General features: G+C 40.4%; 1 protein-coding gene across 7 annotated transcripts in view; it reads right to left on the bottom strand.

Annotated features, from left to right (window-relative positions):
• GUCY1A1 (guanylate cyclase 1 soluble subunit alpha 1) overlaps positions 1-14774 on the bottom strand; it is a 47808-nt gene extending 33034 nt beyond the window's left edge. Inside the window, exons 1-2 of one of the 7 annotated variants that reach the window (XM_043545887.1) lie at positions 14581-14734; positions 14083-14156 (exon numbers count right to left, since the gene is read on the bottom strand). The gene's annotated coding sequence lies outside the window, so the exon portion shown is untranslated. Of the gene's footprint in view, positions 1-13393; positions 14157-14368; positions 14406-14580 lie in introns of those variants that run through there. The other 6 variants (XM_007071268.4, XM_037897453.2, XM_043545889.1 and 3 more) reach the window with 6 other exon arrangements.
• Positions 14775-17936: the final 3162 nt, after the last annotated feature.

The following is a 17936-nucleotide window of genomic DNA, read 5'->3' as shown; positions in this document are numbered from 1 at the left end:
AAATCTGAGATGTTACATCAGAAATAGCTAATCATTTCTAAAACTGGCTTCGTGTTTTAATAACACTTTCACTGAAAACCAGATCCCCGAAAAGTCAGTCAAAGAGGACATATATATTACTTTGAACTTTCAGAATTCACTGTCATATTTTCCAAAGTATAGCCAAAAGATTAATTAAGAGACAAAGTGGGTGAGGTAATATATTTTATTGAACCATCTTCTGTTGGTGAAAGAGACAAGCTTTTGAGCTCCACAGAACTCTTCAACATTGCAAATATTGCTGCAAACATTGCCCCAAATATTGTCAAATGCTGATTAACATGATTGATCTATGCTGCTGTCCTAATTATAACAACTAACACATTTAAAAATATTTAGCATATTACAAACTACACCTAACACCACTTCAAGTAAGTGTAAAAACTTCAGCATTTCAAAGAACTACTGAATTTGCATACTGTATCCCACAGAACAATAGACCATCCAGCCTTTTAAAATCTAGTTACTACATTCAGTTCTGGGCATCTTAAGGCCTTTGTTCAGAACAGCACATAGACAGGATTTAGGTATGTAATTAAGCACTGTCCTGAGCAGGGATGGTTTCCTGAATTGGACAAATATTAGCACTCCCTAGAGTTTGCCTGCAAGTGGAACAAAACTGATAAAGGAATTTGGTGGGATTGAAATATGACGGAAGACCAAAGGACAAGAAACTGTAGAATCATGGATTTAGATGTACAAAAATACTGGACCCCTAAATCTGGACACAAAGTATGGACTTAAATAGGAAGGCAACTGAAATCAAAATAGTTCATCCGGGTTCTATTTCTAGCACTATCACGAACTTCTTGTGTAACCTTGGCCCTCTAATTTTTGCTGTATGTTTCTACATGTGTAAAATGGGGACGATATTTCCAATAACTCAGGGGGGTGATGTTGACACACTAGTGTTTACATGGTGCTTTGAACCTTCAAAAGGAAGGAACAATATTTATTATAAATTATTAAAATAATTGTGTGGTCTTGTAGCTCAAATAAATGGGGTTAAGGTACAGAGCCTGCTGGGCCTCCACTCCGGAAATGCTTCTGCTTGGCAGGCCCATCACACATAGTTGGCATTTTGATATCAGTGTGTTGTGGTGGACCTCACCTTAAGTGTAAGACAATCAGTCAGTAGCTGAAGCCAAAGCAGCACTCCAGACCAAGAGCACTTGGCACATTGAGCAAGCTGCAAGAGAAAATCTACTAGAACTGCATAGTCCTGCACAGTCCTAGGCCTTGATGCAACACTGTGAGTAGTTCTACTGAGTACAATGGGACTATTCACATTGTGTAATCCACATACAGATCAGAGCCCTAGTCATTTCTCTACTGTAGTTAAACTTTTTCCCAAGTGCAAATTATTATTGCTTGACAATAGTTCCTGCTGCTTATCTCACAAGGGAGAAAAAAATGGGGGGAAACAAGGGGGAAAATAAAGGAGAACAAGGAGAAAATTAAAACAGCCAGAAAAGGATACAATGGGAAACAGGTGGGAAAGGACAGAAAAAAGCAGAGAAGAACGATCACAAAATGGCAAAAAGAGGGAGAAAAAGATATGGGAATGGAGAGGGGGAAAACATATGGAACAGAGAAAAATAAAATCAAAAGGGCATAGATAATGTGGGGGTCCTCTTGTTATTTCACATTTTTCTCTACTGCGAATTCTGTGAAACACCAAAGCTTAAACAGCTCCAAACAGCTGTGAAACACCAAACAGCTCTCCTACCTCTGAAATGTTTGTTTGCTTCTGTTAACTAATCTAGTTCAGGATACAAGTAAGCTTAAAGGTGAAGTGAACTGCATCAAGGCCTTCGAGTTTCTTCTTCTTCCTTCAATAGATGGTTGTTTCACTAACCAACACCATGGAGCTGGGAGCTGCAGTCTCACAGACTACCTTCCAGAGATATTAGTGAGGTTATTTGCTGCAGCAGGGAAAACACCAAACCCAGAACTCTGGTCTTGGCAGGTAAGTTAAGAAGGAAATTAATTCCTACTATTTTGTTTTAAACTGCATTGATTTGCAATTTAAATGTAAGGCTATATACTGTTACTGATTCGAGATTGTATAGCTTTGCATTTCATTTTTAACATATTTCATTCCACCTTTATGAAATGTCCACAGAGAATCTCATTCCTTTCTTCATCTCTCCTTTTCCTCCTCTACATTTCCTTTTTTCACTAGCACTGGGATGACACTTCTTCCTGCATCTGAAATCCTGAGAAGGAAACACTGTATATGGGATTTCCTTAAAGATTCTAACCTCCGTTGCCGAGAGTTCATGTGAAACTTGCAAACTCCTGTACTGCAGTCAAGAGTCAAGAATGCACATTCTGTAATATTCTTCATTTCACACCCCAACTCTGCCAGATACTAGGGGAGCCAGATTCTGTCACTGTTACTCATATTGTGTAGTATCTTACTCTGTGAGTTGTCCTATTGATTCAGAAGTATCTGAATTACTTTTTATTAATATTGTGCATAGTTCTGTGTGTTTATGTACAATGGATTATTTGCTATAAGGTGAGATAAAAAGAGGTTGTTAAAGGAATCAAGTAGGAAAGGCAAAACAATGACAAAAATAAAGTAATATCATAGAGAATATCAAGGCTCCTTAAGCAAACAATGGAGGGTGCCTGGCTCCCTCCAATCTGGCAAAGCCTCCTCTTCTCAGGCCAAACCTAATATCAAAGGGGATACTAAAAGCTTACAAGGTACTAGCCTGCAGAAATGGAGGGAGAAGTTGTCTGCCATTGCAGGCTGACACAGACTGAGGTAAGCTGGCTATTACTTGATCCATAAGTGAACAGGGAGGAGCACCAAGGCTAAATCCCATCTACCTAGGAGAGTTTTGGGGAGAATGCCAGGTGTAGGTAAAACAGCATGCATATAGGTCTCTTTGTTGTTTTAAATCAATTTCCCTGAGCAATATGTACATTTTAGAAGTAAATCACACTTTGCTATTAAGAAACTGCTTCTGTGTCTCTGCATATTATTACTTTCCACAGTCTCCCAAAGGAAAATTTTTCAGGTGCCAAATCCACTGGGCCCACTAGGTATCACTGTTGGCAACAACAGGGGTGTAATCCAGAGACCCCCTCGGAGAGCAGCTGGATTACGGGATCCCATCCCAAAGAGAAGTGAAGCGCATGGGGGACTGGAAGAAGGTCTAAGAAGGGATAGCCTACCTAGGGACTTTGACAAGAGTATTATGACATGACATAGAATTGGCAGGCTCCTTTTTTTGTCTGACCCAACAGCTAATGAAATAATAGATGTACTGAACAGAGATAAAAAAATAATTTTAAGCTTTATCGGACTTATAGCCATTCAACACTATTTCCCACTCACTGTTTTAAAAATAAAGCAATTTCTGTGCTTACTCATTATTTTCTTAAGATATAAATTGGGTAAGTCATCTGTTGCCGAGGCACTTATTATTTCATTACATTTAGAGACAGAATGAATTTCCAGAAGTCTCATTACACTGGAGACTTGGGTAATAAGATAATGACTGTTTGAAGACTCTGATATTAAGAGACTAGATGGCTCTGGGAATCATAATGAGGTATGTAAAATTTCTACCTATTTATCTAGTTTTTTTTACCATGCTCATCATAGGTTACCAGTTAGATTCCAGCCAAATGATCAAAAGCTGATTTTAATTTGATGGCTCTTTGGTGGTCTTGTAACAGGAAGACCGGTTCTAAGAATCTATGCGTAGGTTCACAGCTCCTCTACTGGTTCACACTGGCACTCCTACAATTAGCTCCAAGCCACGATATAAAGCAATGTGAGTGTCTATCAGAGACAGAAGGGAGTAGGGATGGAATCCTGAGGAGAACAACCCTAAAAACAGCCCAGGAACAACCCCGACCCAGCTGCAGGAAAGCATTTAGACAACCGCTTAATCCATTCCTATTCAGGACAGCACTTACACATATGCTTAAAGTTAAGCATGTAATTGAGTATTGTCCCAAATAGGAATGTTTTACTGAATCAGTTTCTCTGGTAGGAAGTTTACATTAGAAACCCCATAAAGGATGGTTAAACCTTATTGTGTGTGTTATGTAAGGAGCCATCTGTTTATAGACACATATGAAATGACACAATGAAAAATCCAAAATTCAGACTACACACATACGTGCTAGCAGGGATTCTATAAAATCTCTTAGAGACAGCCTATGGTTGGAGAAGACATAGCAGCTCTGCTACTTGGTGTGCAGGAATGCTGCATGAGTGCTAGTTCCCAGAGGACAGAAGCGCAGGGGGAAAGCATGCTAAGAAGCAGCTCTTACATCTCTTTTGTGAAGGGCGGCACACACTCCATTCCAGCGCTGACCCTAGAATTCCAATGGGTACCACAGTGGAGCAGGATGAGGGCCCAACACTACCTCTTTTGGAGTATCTAATGCTGCTGGCAGTATTCTGAATCTTGTGGTATTTATGCTCTAGGATTTGTGACTGTCCTCTATGTAGGTACATAATACAGGGAGGAAAGAAGTCTTCAGCATCCTCTACAGCTTTGTTCACTCATACAGGTGGAGCCAGAATCAGAACCCTGCTATTTCTTTGTTTTGAGCCCAGATCAGGCTGGAATTTTTGTAATGTATTTAAAATATTTGCACCATGAAATTTCCATCGAGACAAAATATCTAATCCCCAAGGGTGTCTTAGGGCGACAGAGAAATGAAGCAGCAGTGCATAACCACAGCATTACAACTATCTTTATAACACATTAATATTAAAAATCTTTGCACAGAGTTTTCAACTCTGTTTATAACAGAGGATTAAATCCTCCGTTGCTAGTAGTACATCAAACTGACAACAGGAGTGAATTCCAAAGTAATGCAGCTCTGTAACTAAAAGCCAAACCTAAGTTTAGCATTGAGGCTCAGAAAGCAGTTGTTAATATTTGACTTAAGATTATGAATGTTTTCCACTAGTTGTACAGTAACTGTTGAAATAAAATAGTAGTGATATGTTATATAAACATTTGCATAAGAACTTCGCCTATCACATTCTTCTTCTAACATCAGATAGACCAGCCATCCACAGTACATAAATTACAGCAATAGCAATAAAATTCTGAATACACCATTTTAAAATGGCATTGATTTTTTAAAGATAAGTCTCATGTTCAAGGGTATTAAAATAGGCATATATCTCAATGTTCTTGTTCAGTTAAGAATTTTCAGCCTCACCCTGCTATACTGGAAGAGCCACACAGTGACTGCTCTGAGCAGTGGTAAATCCTATACATTGGTAAAAGTATTGACTTTAAGCATCATCTTTCAAACAGAGAGAGCAATGTTTTCAGATTTGGTGTTGGACAGGTTTAAGTGCTGGGGAGCTACACTTCCCATGTATATGATGCAAACTGTACCAGTCTACAGCCCTGTATACTATAATAAGCAAATGGTAAAGAGATGCGTCCTATATCAGTATACACATAGCTTTTTTCCCTTTGTTTTATCTTTTGGAAGATTGTGCAGTTTTATCTTTTAATCTGGCATTTGGTAGATATTTTTCTCCAATTACTAAAGATAAAATCTACTTCAATGCCTATATCTCCTCTCATCCAGACTATTAATGCAGCTGTTTCTTTCACTTCCCCAAAAGCCAGTTCCCAGTATGTGCAGAATACTTCTACCTGCTTCCTCACATGTACAAACAGTCACATCATACTTCAGAATCAAACATGTGTGGCACTTCAGAATCAATTAAAATTGCCTGCATTGCTATTAAAACTCTCCATGGACTTCCTCCAGCCTCCTACATAGAGCTTGTTCCTGCTTACTGTTCTTCTCACTTCCTCATCTCATCTAGCTCCATGGTACTTCGTCCCTAACCAAAATCTGGCCACAACTGGAACAAGAGGAATCTTCTCTAGTTACTGCCACCTAGAATCTTTAAAGCCAATCTGAAAAGACATCTTTTATTGCTTCCCTTTACCTTTTAATTCCTCCCTTATCTATTATCTAAAATTATAATGGTATTACTTAACACTGTAAAGTGTTCTCAGAAAAGGTTTGTGGAAAATCATGTTCTGCTGTACTGTACGGACCAATGCTAAAGCAACACAGACATATTTTTCTAATGCCGTTCTGTGCTCTCCTAACGGAATAAGATCTACTATGTTAATCTGCTCTAGTCAGTGGAATGCCTGTGGCTTAGAAAGAGATGATTTAATTACTTTTCTCTTAATTTTGGCTAGGCTTACATGCAATCAATGTGTTTTGCATTCAGTCAACAAATGCAAACTCTTTTCTAGCTTTTGCTTAAACGGAAATGCTATTGATTACCCTGTTGTCTAGCCTCAGCTGTGCTTCTTTGACTGAGATAGTGCACTAAAGTTACCTTGCACATGTTAGTTTTACTGTCTAAGTCTGTCATGGATTGTATTATTTTTTTGTATTAGTACTTAGCAAGCCCCGACTGAGATCGGAGCCCTGTACAAATATATTATAGTAAATGACAATACTTGCCCTGAAGAGCTTACAGTCTCAAATAAATAAAACAGATAAACATCAAGAGAAAGGAAGTATTACTATCCCCATTTTACATATGGGAAACTGAAGCACAGAGGAACCTGCAAAAGGGTACACAAGAAATCTATGGCAGAGCCAGGAATTGAATCCAGACTTCCTGAGTAGCTTTACCACATGGTTGTCCTTCCCTTCAGAGCATTCTTCCTGTCTGGGAAAACCAAAATTCTATCTTGAAAACCACACCGTAGAGGTCAATGATGTTTGTGATTGGTTCTGATTGGGTTTTACAGGAATGTCTGTGCCAAACAGCAAACACGGTCTCATTCCACCACATTTCAATTAGTGCAGCACTTTCAGAACACAAGTTGAGTGATTTTGTACTTTCAGCAAACTAAATGGACAATAGGGGAAACAATTTAGGGAAAATGGGAGCAGTCAAAAGTTGGGTTGACATATATTTTCTCAAAATACATGGAACTCTGGCCATTTTCAGCAGTGAAAGTTAAAGAAACTGGCCCTGCAACAAATATTTTAGGCTTTGGAGTCCATGCAGTGATGAATAGGGAGCTGCACAGCTTTTAGTGAAAGCATGCAACAAAACCCATAACCAAGAAAGGAGAATATGATTGTATATTGTTTTGTTTTTTAATCACAGAAATAATTACACAAAAATGCAGAACTAGCCATTTTTCCATGTAATAAACTGAAAATCTTGCTAAGGTATTCTGCAATCATAAAGCTCTTCCACACGTAAACAGTTTCTGCATTTGATGCAGAGAGAAATCAACTTTCCCTGAACAAATCTGACAGTTTCCACCTACATCAATCCAAAGTGAAATATAAGGCTAAAATGAAAACTAAGTGGCTTCTATGGCACAGTTCTTCAGGGTGTCGATCCCTTTTTGCAGCTGGAGAGGGAGAAAGTTGCTGCATCTCCTAAAAAGATACAGAATAGTCACCACATGCACTCAGACAAGGCACAATGCCTGAGAAGTGGAGCCAAGTCCTTTACACAGGACATGGCCTCCGTGAAATAATACATAAAGTCACTACCTTCTCTTCATTCATATCCATCCTCAAGGCTCACCTCTACTGTGACATCTACAAGAAATCAGCCCAGTAAGATTGGCTAGAATGAAGGACAGTCAGAGACTGCTGATCTTATTTATTAATTTAAAAAATCCTTCAAATGAACCCCAACTATCAAGTTATTCATATCACTTGACTACATAACTGGTTGAATGTAATTGTGCTATCCTTATTCTCCCTACCCGCACTTGCATCTTGTTTTCAGTTAGATTGTAAACTCCTCCTGGCAGGTATTGAATCTTCATAGGGTATATATATTTGTAGAGCATCCAGCAGTAGGGAGTGTCAATGCGGATTGGGACCTATGGGTGCTACTGCACTACAAATAAACAATAGTAGTAACAGGGCCCTAAAAGGAAAATGTAACAAACTAAACTGAGGCGTTAAATAAAAAAACCTGGCTCCTACTCAAGAATAAATATTATAAATGTCTCTATACAAAGGCAAGAAGTTTAAAAACAAAAACAGGTGAGCTAGAATGCCCTGCAGTGGAGCAAGTCATTGAGATAACAGGCATTACGGAGACCTGGGGAAAATGACAAAAGCCATTGGGATACTGTAATACCTCGCTATAAACTACATAAGACAGACAGACTAGGTTAAAGAGACTGGGGAGTAGCTGTATTTAAAGAATTTCATAGAATCCAGAGAGATAAAAATTGTGAGTGGAGAGGACCACACAGTTGAACCTATATGGACAAAACCCCAAGCTGTAAGAATGTAAATACACTAGTAAGGCTATACTACTGGCCTTCAGATCAAGTAAAAGCAACTGAGTACCATCAAAGAGGCAGCAAAATCTAACAAAATGATAATAATGATAAAAACCCCACATATAAACTGATCTAATGGCACAACAAGACAAGATTCAGAGAAACAATTTAATGACACTTTAAGTGATTGCTTCTTGAAACAACTATATCTAGAGCACACACAATAGGAGATGCTAATTTTGACTAAGTCTTAAGTAACACACAGAAGTGTTCAAGAAGTGACAGTAGCTGAGTCACTAAGTAACAGGGATCACAATAAAATTAGGTTCAACATCCAATGGTCAGGTAAGATACCAAAAAGTAACAGTCTTGCTAAATTTTAGAAAGGGAGATTTCTAGTAAAATGAGATCAGTCAAAAAGGCCTTGTGACAGAATGGGAGTAGCCCAGAGCTGGGTGATCATTCTGTGCACTTTGTAAGCATTCCACATAGGACAAATTGTGAGATAATTGATGAGGATTGCGTAATTAACCAGTTAATAAGGAGATTCAGCTCATCAGCTGGGGGCTGTTAAATAAGAGACTGGAAGGGAAACAGAGGGGGTTGGGAGGGAGAGCAGGCAAAGAAGCCCATGATTCAGAGAAGTGAGATCTCTTTACCCCTCTCCCCATACCTAGAGAGTAGGTAGAAGCTTGAGGACAGTCTTATGCTGTGGGGACACAAAACTGTACAAAGACTTTGTAAATAAAGCACACTGCGGTGAACTTACTCAGGAGTGTATGAGGACTGCTTGCAAAGTAAGAGGCAGAGTGCGGGGCATCATACCCTGTGACAGGCCCTAAAGCTAAAAAGAAAAGAAGTAAAAAATGTTTAGAGGTGGCATGGATGCTACTTTAAATAAAATAAAGGTCATAACATAATATTAAAGAAAAAATGATAAGAGCAACTGCCAGCAGGCTCAGTTGTTAAATAAAATCCCCTCCTCCCTCAAAATTCACACATTTTTTTACTGTGAAATTCATCTAAAGGTAGAGGGCCTGTGCAAGACCCTAATCATTGTAAAGCCTAAAAGTCATCTTATGGAGCTGAAATGGTGCACAGAACCTTGTGTGGGCCCTCTGTCCTGAGCTGAAATTTACCCCTATAGAATAGTACGGCTCTGACTTAGACTATCATGCAGTAAAGCATTTCACTTTGTTTTCCTTAAGAGAAAAAATCCCACTGCATCACACACAACTGGATGTCAGATCAATCTACCATCTAGAAATTATTACCAGAAAATTCAAAACAAAACAAAAGCTCCTGCAAACTCCACATATGGAAGAATGAAGACGTACACAATACACATTATCTGAAATAAATGAGGAGCCAAGAATGTCTAAAGAACACTAGCTGTGTATCTCAGAATGACATTAGCAGGAGCAACAACTTTGGATAACAGCACATTACTTAATCAGTAGTAATCAATAGCTGTGCAGCATGTATAAAAGGCTTCATTAGAGATGATAGAACAGTCTCTTCAATTGCTTCATACTAGCAGAGCAATAAACAAGAATTTAAATTAATACTACTAACTGCTGTCTTCAGTAAATTCTGGAGTCTTTACTAAAGGAAAACAACCAATAACTTCAGGGTTTAGGTCCTGGTACAGGAAAGCACTGATGCAAGTGCTTAAATCCATCATACCTGTTTGATTTTAAGAAGGTGCTTAAGTTCCAATAGAATTTTAAAGTTAAGTGTGTGTTTAAGCTCTGTATTCAAAAGGATGCGTTCTTTCCTGAATCGAGGCTGTAGCTCTAAATATTATTTTAAAGTATCACATTTATCTAATAAGTATGATTCTGTACCATTGGTACAAATAGTCCATTTAAAACCTACTGGAGCTCTACATTTTAAAACCACGTCAGGTTATTGAATACCTGCTAGAAGGAATCTTCAAATGTTACATCAAATGGCTCGATTTTTTTGTCCTTTAAAATTTATTTGGTGCAAAACTTCAATATAATGCTAAACAATTGAATAAATGTAACGTTGTCATAACTATGTAGACAAAATGGTTTGAAAAGTGATGATAGAACTGAATGTCTGACTAGCAACAAAAAGTGTTAGCATTTCATAACTCAGTTTTGAATTGCTAAGAAAATATGCAACATGGCACCTAAAGATTTCTAGATATATCTTATTTTAGTTTCCAATAAGCCTTTCCAGTAAACCATTTACAAATATTTTAAAAGCTTGTATTTTCCATTCCGAAGCTGTTTTAAAAAAATAAAAAGTTTGTGTGTATGCTGAATACACTTTCTGAATCTCTACAAAAGCTGCAAAATCCAGTCAAAATATATCTGCCTTATGAAGACAAATGCATTTTTTTAACTACTTTCTTTGTACTGAATTTAGAATAGCATTCTATTTGTTTCCCAAGGTTTCCAAAATTTCTGAGATACTTGATATCTTATAGAATAATTTCCAAAATTATAACATTTCACAGCCAGTTTTTAACAAAACAAACAAATATAATTTTTGTAACACAATGAAACATTTTATTGGTTTCTGGTTGGTTTGTTTTTACAGTTTTTAATCGCAATATTTCAAGTGCATAGCATATGTATGTATGTCTGTGATATTTTACATTCTTCTCCATTACATAACAAGGTTTCAATTGCCTTCCAATGTGTTCCGTCGATCTAGCACTGTCTACACCTGGAGTTAGGTTGGCCTCGCTACGTCTCTCAGGGGTGTGGACAGACAATAAACCAAACATTACTCACAGTAAGACAAATATCTATGGACTTTTTCCTTCTTGTATTTCCTCTTTACCAATGGGACACAACCATTAATATTACCCTGTGATGTCCTTTATTCTTTTTGTCAGAAAACTTTTCATTATTTTAAACGTATACGCAGACATAGCTAAGTCAATGGTAGAAAAGATGGGGAGCCACTTTATCAGCAAAGTCAAAAAGACAATAATCACTGCACAACATCCTGACATCCTGTGATGGTATTTGCTTCATGCCAATCATTGCAGACTGACATAATGCCATGAGACAAACATCAAAAACATATTTCCTCTCTCCTTTCTCCTCATCTTCCCTGGCTGCCTGTAGATCAGAGGAATTTCAGTAATTTCATTGCTGTCCTTACATAGTGGATACTGATGGCTTCCATATAACCAGTCCAGTTGCTCAGTACTCCACATGCTACCTCACATTTATTTAGTGGTTCATCTTATGCTCTTATGATTGGTAAAGAGACGCTGATCAGCGGTACAGAATCCACAGCCATATGTACAGCCCTGATGAGCCACTGGCTGTCTCAAGTACTTCTATATAGGAAACTGAATTTCCCATTAAGTGTATTTATATCACATTTGAATGGCATAACCCAGCATATTCACCTAGTTTTGCAGCTGATTTCAAGTAGAGAAGATTTCCATTATGGAAATCCATGTTTGTCTTGTACTGTCACAATTGCTGGAAAAATTAGAAGTATCACCTTTCACTTAGTTTAATTTACATGTTCCCACACCCCTATTTTCTGCAATTGGGGGGTGATCCCATATTCCTAACTCAAGCAAACCACCCAATGACTTCTGTGGGAGTTTTGCCTGAGCAATGGTTGTTGGATTAGGCCATTTAGAAAAAAGAAAAGGAGTACTTGTGGCACCTTAGAGACTAATCAATTTATTTGAGCATAAGCTTTCGTGAGCTACAGCTCACTTCATCGGATGCACTCACGAAAGCTTATGCTCAAATAAATTGGCTAGTCTCTAAGGTGTCACAAGTACTCCTTTTCTTTTTGCGAATATGACTAACACGGCTGCTACTCTGAAATACTCTGAAATAGGCCATTTAGAGTTACTAATACCCCAAGTTGTTCACTGCCTAACGAATGTAATGAATAAGCAAACACCAGCGTCTTTTGTTTTGTTATTGATTTACATTTTCCGATGAAGAATTTTTCATTTAGATTATTCTATAATTGCAAAATGGAAAGTCTTTGTGAGCAAATACGCTGTTTTCCTCAAAAAATTACAGTATCTGTCAGAAGTCTTATTAATTTTGCCTAGACTAACACAAATGCAGTACAGTGTAACCCACAGATCAACAAGCACATAATACAAGCCATCATACTGTGACAGAGACTAGCTATGTGCACCTTAATATTCATTTTTTATTAATGTTAAATCTCTAGATAAGACTTTTCCCGCTGTTAATTCAGCAACAGAACACAAGAAAGCCATCTCAGTGCATACTTGGCCAAACAGCCACCTCTGAAAATACAGCCATTTTAGGAGCAGCTTGACAGAGTACATAAGATGCATAAAACTACTCCTTTATATTGGAGAGAAGCTTTTTCAAGTGTTTATACATTCATCTGATTTTTATAAGTTAACTACTAAGCCCTATGTTAGTCTTAAATTAGTGCCACTTAAGCAGAAAGAACTCCATCAACCCAACAAAGAAACCATAAGCATATAGTCATAAACAAAAACAACTTTTTAAAACTAAAAATAGTGAGGCTGAGGAAATTAACAGAAAAAAGCAAACTTTTAGTAAAAATTATTATAAAACAGTCCTTGGGTTCAATTTCTTCACAGAAAATATGCAATAAAAAGTATAAAACTGAAGAAATAGTGTAAAATTATATACAGTATAAAATAATTATGTTGACTAAATCCATGTTTGTACATTTATTTTATATATAAATTCAGAAAACACACCCAGGAAATGAATGAGATAGCTACCCAGTCTGATTTCACTAACTTGACATCTCCTATCAATTGGTGAGGTCTTTTACAAAGGCACAATGTACAAAGCTCCAGTAAGTGCACATCCTATTTTAATATTCTAGTTTGCTTGGAGATTATTTCAAATATTAATCTGAAATATACATAAGCCATATATGGTATGTGGACTCCTGTTGGATTTACTATACATTTCTCAGTATATAGTCATGGGCCTGCGTTAAGCAAAGAGAGTGTTACAAATCGTTATTTTGTCAGCTAACCTAGCTTCCCATGTCCCGTACATATTTCAAGCCATAGGGTTAGTACTTACACATTTCTTTGCAGAGTGATGAATCTTCAACCGTAATGCATTCGCGCAACACACATTTCTCCCTATGCACTAATAAATATCGTGTCCCTCACTGCACGTAGCCTAGCTCAGCAGCCGCGCTGTGTGAAAGGAGGGATCGGGCTGCGAGTGGGGATGCGCTGGAGCCCCTGGACTCTCACCCGGGAGCTCAGCCTGGGATCAGCGCTGGAGGCTGCTGGCGCGTTTGCAACATTCCCACGAGCAACTGAGCTCGGATCGGCCCATTCCGGAGGCTGCTGAGTCTGTGGAACCGACCTCGCTCCTTCCTTCCCACGAACCTGAGCGATGCTGCCCAGGAAGCGCCAGCGAGCCGGGAGCTGCCTCTCGCCCCGCGGCCCTGACCCGTGTCCCCCGGGCTGCTGCGGCTGCCTCCGCTCCCTCCCGCCCTGCTCAGGAGCGTGGGAACCAGCCGCGGCTGCCGCTGAGAGTGCCCGGGCGGGGGGATCCGGACGGGGGAAGGGAGCCACGATCCGCACGGGGAGAGATTCCTGCTGCCGCGGGGCCCCCGGGGGTACCCGATGCGGGGCAGGCCAGGGGCGGAGCGGGGCGAACAGCGGGGGCGGGGGGCGCATCTTGCCCCGAGGAGAGGCGGCTCCGGGACAGAGCGAGCGAGCCGGGGTCTCTCGCAGCGCGCCGGGAGCGGCACTTACTTGATGTCCTCCCAAACCTCCGGGCCGTAATTCCGGATCACCAGCAGCTCCAGGGCGTGATTGACGAATCCGTACTGCGGACACGGAGCGGGGGAGGGGGCGGGTCACGGTCACTTCTCGGGGTGCGAACAGCGAGGGGGAGGGGCAAGGGGTGAAACCCGGAGAGGGACACTGGGGAGAATCAGTCTGGGAGGGGGGCCGGGCTGAGCCCCTTCCCAGCGCCGCTCCCGACGGGGGTGGGGGATACCACACAGACACCCCGGAGCCACCTGTTTCCCTTCCTCACCTGCTGCTGCACGGGAGCTGCTCAGCTCTGCAGGCGGGACTCTCCCCACCCCATCCCCGGGCGGCACAAGAGGGCGAACAACCACCCCCTCCCCCCACACACAAACCGCCCTGCTGATCCCCGCCCCGCTTCTGGTGCGCCACCGGAGTTTGAGTCCGGCCCCACAGGAGAGAGACTCGCGCATCTCGCTGCCCGAAATTGCCTTCGCTCACCATAGCGCGAGCGCTGCGCTGTCCCCTGCTTTGTCCCTGTGCCGCGGCCCGGCCCGCTCAGAGGCTCTGGAGAAGGCGCCTCTCCGCTCCCAGAGCTTCTAGCTCCGGCAAACTCATGTTTGAAACGTGTATTTGGCCAGCGGACGGCAGCCGCTCCCCCGGTGCCCTCCCCAGCCACACACTCTGCGGCAGGTGGGGCCTCCCCCCGGCCCAATCAGGGCTGTGCTGAGCAGGGCTGCCAGGGAGGGGGAGAGGGAACCAGAGACAAAGAGACAGGGAAGGAGGGAAGAGAGCTGGGAAATAGGCTCAGAGAGAAAGAAGAAGGTCTAGGAACAATTTACCAAGGGTCCCCGTGGACTATTCATCTCTGGCAATTTTCAAATCAGGATGGGATGTTTTTTCTTACAGAGATGCTTCAGGAATTATTTGGGGGCGATGTTCTATGGCCTGTGTTGTGCAGTGCTCATACAAGGTGATCACAATGGTCCCTTCTGGCCTTGGCATCTGTGGGCCAGGCTAGGTCAGTGCTGATCAAAGGCCTTATAAATGTATTCAGATAATCTGGTTGAGCCCTAAAATCTGATTTCACTCTTGACATTCCATCCCCTGTGTCTTGTTACTAGTATTTACATTCATTTATTATAGTCAGAGCTGACAGGACCATCTGTAGTTAAGGTTGCCCAGCACTTTCCATTATAAGCCCCTGTTTTCAGTTGCTATTAACATCTAACTTTAAGTCTGAAATTTCCCATACCAAGTGTGTGCCTCAGGCTGGACTTTTCTGGAAAGTTTCATTCCCAAGAATGAAATTAGAAAAAAAATACATTGTGTTGCCCATGTGAAAAAAGTCTTACAACTGTTTTGTTGAGAAGTTCTAGCACCTCCAATGTTTTGGAGCAGGGACTTGGAATTTGCCTGGAGGGGTCACCCTGATCCTACTGGATTTCGGGCAGGGTCACGCTGGTGTCAGGGATGTGCCTTTTCCTTGTCCCTTTGAAAATCCACCCAAATTTGTACAAGTTACAAGCCTTTGAAAAATCTTGGTTCACAGTGCTCAGTAAAGACATTTGAGTTTGGCAGCTAAATTCTCCAAACATGCCATCTGAACCCAGCATGCTCCAATCCAGAATTGCAGGGGCTACACAGGACTTTCCCTGCAAGTAGGGAGGAGGGATAGCTCAGTGGTTCGAGCATTGGCCTGCTAAACCCAGGATTGTGAGTTCAATCCTTGAGGGGGTCATTTAGGGAACTGGGGCAAAAATTGGAGATTGGTCCTACTTTGAGCAGGGGGTTGGACTAGATGACCTCCTGAGGTCCCTTCCAACCCAGAGATTCTATGATCCCTGCTGCTATGGCACCAGACACCAGAACTGTGAGTAGGAAGACTGTGTCTCTTCTCAATGCACAGACAAACTTAATTCTTGCATTTTCTACTTTGGAGTGGTTCACTTTGCAACCTTAGCATTCTTTTAATATATTTAATTATTATTTATACATTTAGGTGCTCATGGCACTGTATAGACAAATAAAAAGGCAGGTGCCTGCACTAAGGAGTTTACAATTAAAATTAAGCTTTACAATTTTAAGCAAAGAATGACAGTAACAAATGGAGGGAGAACGGGATATGGGAGGCTACAAAAGTAATGACAGACCCTGCATTTTTTGGAGAGCACTTTCAGCCCAGATTTAGAGTCAAAAGATGTGTTGCAAAGTGGAGGGTAATTTAACTTTAAAATACATATTAACTTTCTTTGCCTCCTGGCTATATTATTATTGTTTCATTTGTCTTTGAAATGGGTAACTGCAAGCACTGTGTTAAATAGACTTCCACTGATGTGCCTGATGTGTCATATAAAAATTATATCTAATTCAAAAGAGGTTTAGGTGGTTGACATGCCTTCAGTTGAATTTGCCCCTTTCTGAGTACTGTTAATTCATATTTGCCAGAGCTTAAGGATCAGAAATACATTTCTGAAGAACACATTTATCGCCATGGGGATGCACTGCATTTCAAAATGGTAGATATTTTAAAATATATTACCTTTCCATATTCCTCTCTAAGGCTTTCTCCCCTGTTTATATCTTCAAATTATACAAGACTATACTGTCAGTTTAGTCAGTGGGGCTGGTTCACCACTATGTTACTCTGGTTTTATGCTGGTACCAGAGTAACGCAGTAGTAAATCAGTCCTAGTATAGTTTTCGGGAACAAAGCCTAAACTTTTTATTAAAATATGATTTTTGCAAAGGAAGTTTCCTCCCCATTGGTTAAGGTTATTGAAGAGAATTTTTGTTTAAATTGGAGACAAATGTATAAACTCCCCATTCCTCCGTACAGTTTATTTACAAGCATGCACATTCTTGGGTCCCATGGTTTATCAGAATTGAAGGATTTTTTTTTTTTTGCAGGAGTTCCTCGTTAAAATATTGTCCATGGATGGTTGTCTAGAATTACTTTGTTCCCTCTGAAGGTATCTCTACATACTCTGTTGAATAGTCTCTTTTTTTTGTAAAGAAAAAGTCTTACGGCAATATACCTTAATGAATCATGGATGATATTCCAGCAGCTCTAACAGCAACAGTACATATGCAAGACTATTCCCTCTTTTTGCATTGGAGGAAGCACACTGGTTTTACCAGGCATTTCCTGCTATTTTACTTCCTGCAGAACCTCCACCTGCAATTCTGATTGGCCTTCTTCCCCCGCATTTTCAACCAGCAAGTTGGTGGTTTCTCCCAATCCTAGAGCCCTTTTTTGTCACTCTGCTTCTATTGCTGAGCAAGTTTGGCTATTTATCAAAATTCATCCCGTAATTTCAGTTGCTATGCCATTCTTTACTTCCTGTCCCGACCAATTGTTAAGAAATCTTCATTGTGTTGTTGTGTTTCTAAATTAGGGTGACCAGATGACCTTATATGATATTATCTGGACCATCCCAATATTGGGGGCTTTATCTTATATATGCTACTATACATCTCCTGCCTTACCACCCACCCCCCAAAAATGTCCTGATTTTTCACATTTGCTATCTGGTCTCCCTGTTCTAAATATTGCCATGTTTCACCCTCTGGTGAGCAAAGTGATTCCTATATGTACAGTCAGATAGTAAAGGATCTGTTTGGAGGAAAAGTGGTATACACATGCAAGATCATTCCTTTAACACATTTCTTATATTCAGAGGGAAACACACAAATAACATTAAACACTTGAGGGAAAGCTGGCATTTAGGCAGCATGACCCTTCCATGGTTATTTCTACATTTTTGACCTTTCACTTATATCGTAAAATGGGTTTGATTTTAGGAAGAATTAATTTATTCCTAGATGCCTCAGTATTGAGAAAGATGTATCATAGC

The sequence above is a fragment of the Chelonia mydas genome, chromosome 4 (assembly GCF_015237465.2).
Source record: "Chelonia mydas isolate rCheMyd1 chromosome 4, rCheMyd1.pri.v2, whole genome shotgun sequence".
NCBI classification, from domain to species: Eukaryota; Metazoa; Chordata; order Testudines; family Cheloniidae; genus Chelonia; species Chelonia mydas.
Note: the sequence above shows the minus strand (reverse complement) of the source record. Positions and strands in the feature narration are given on the sequence as shown.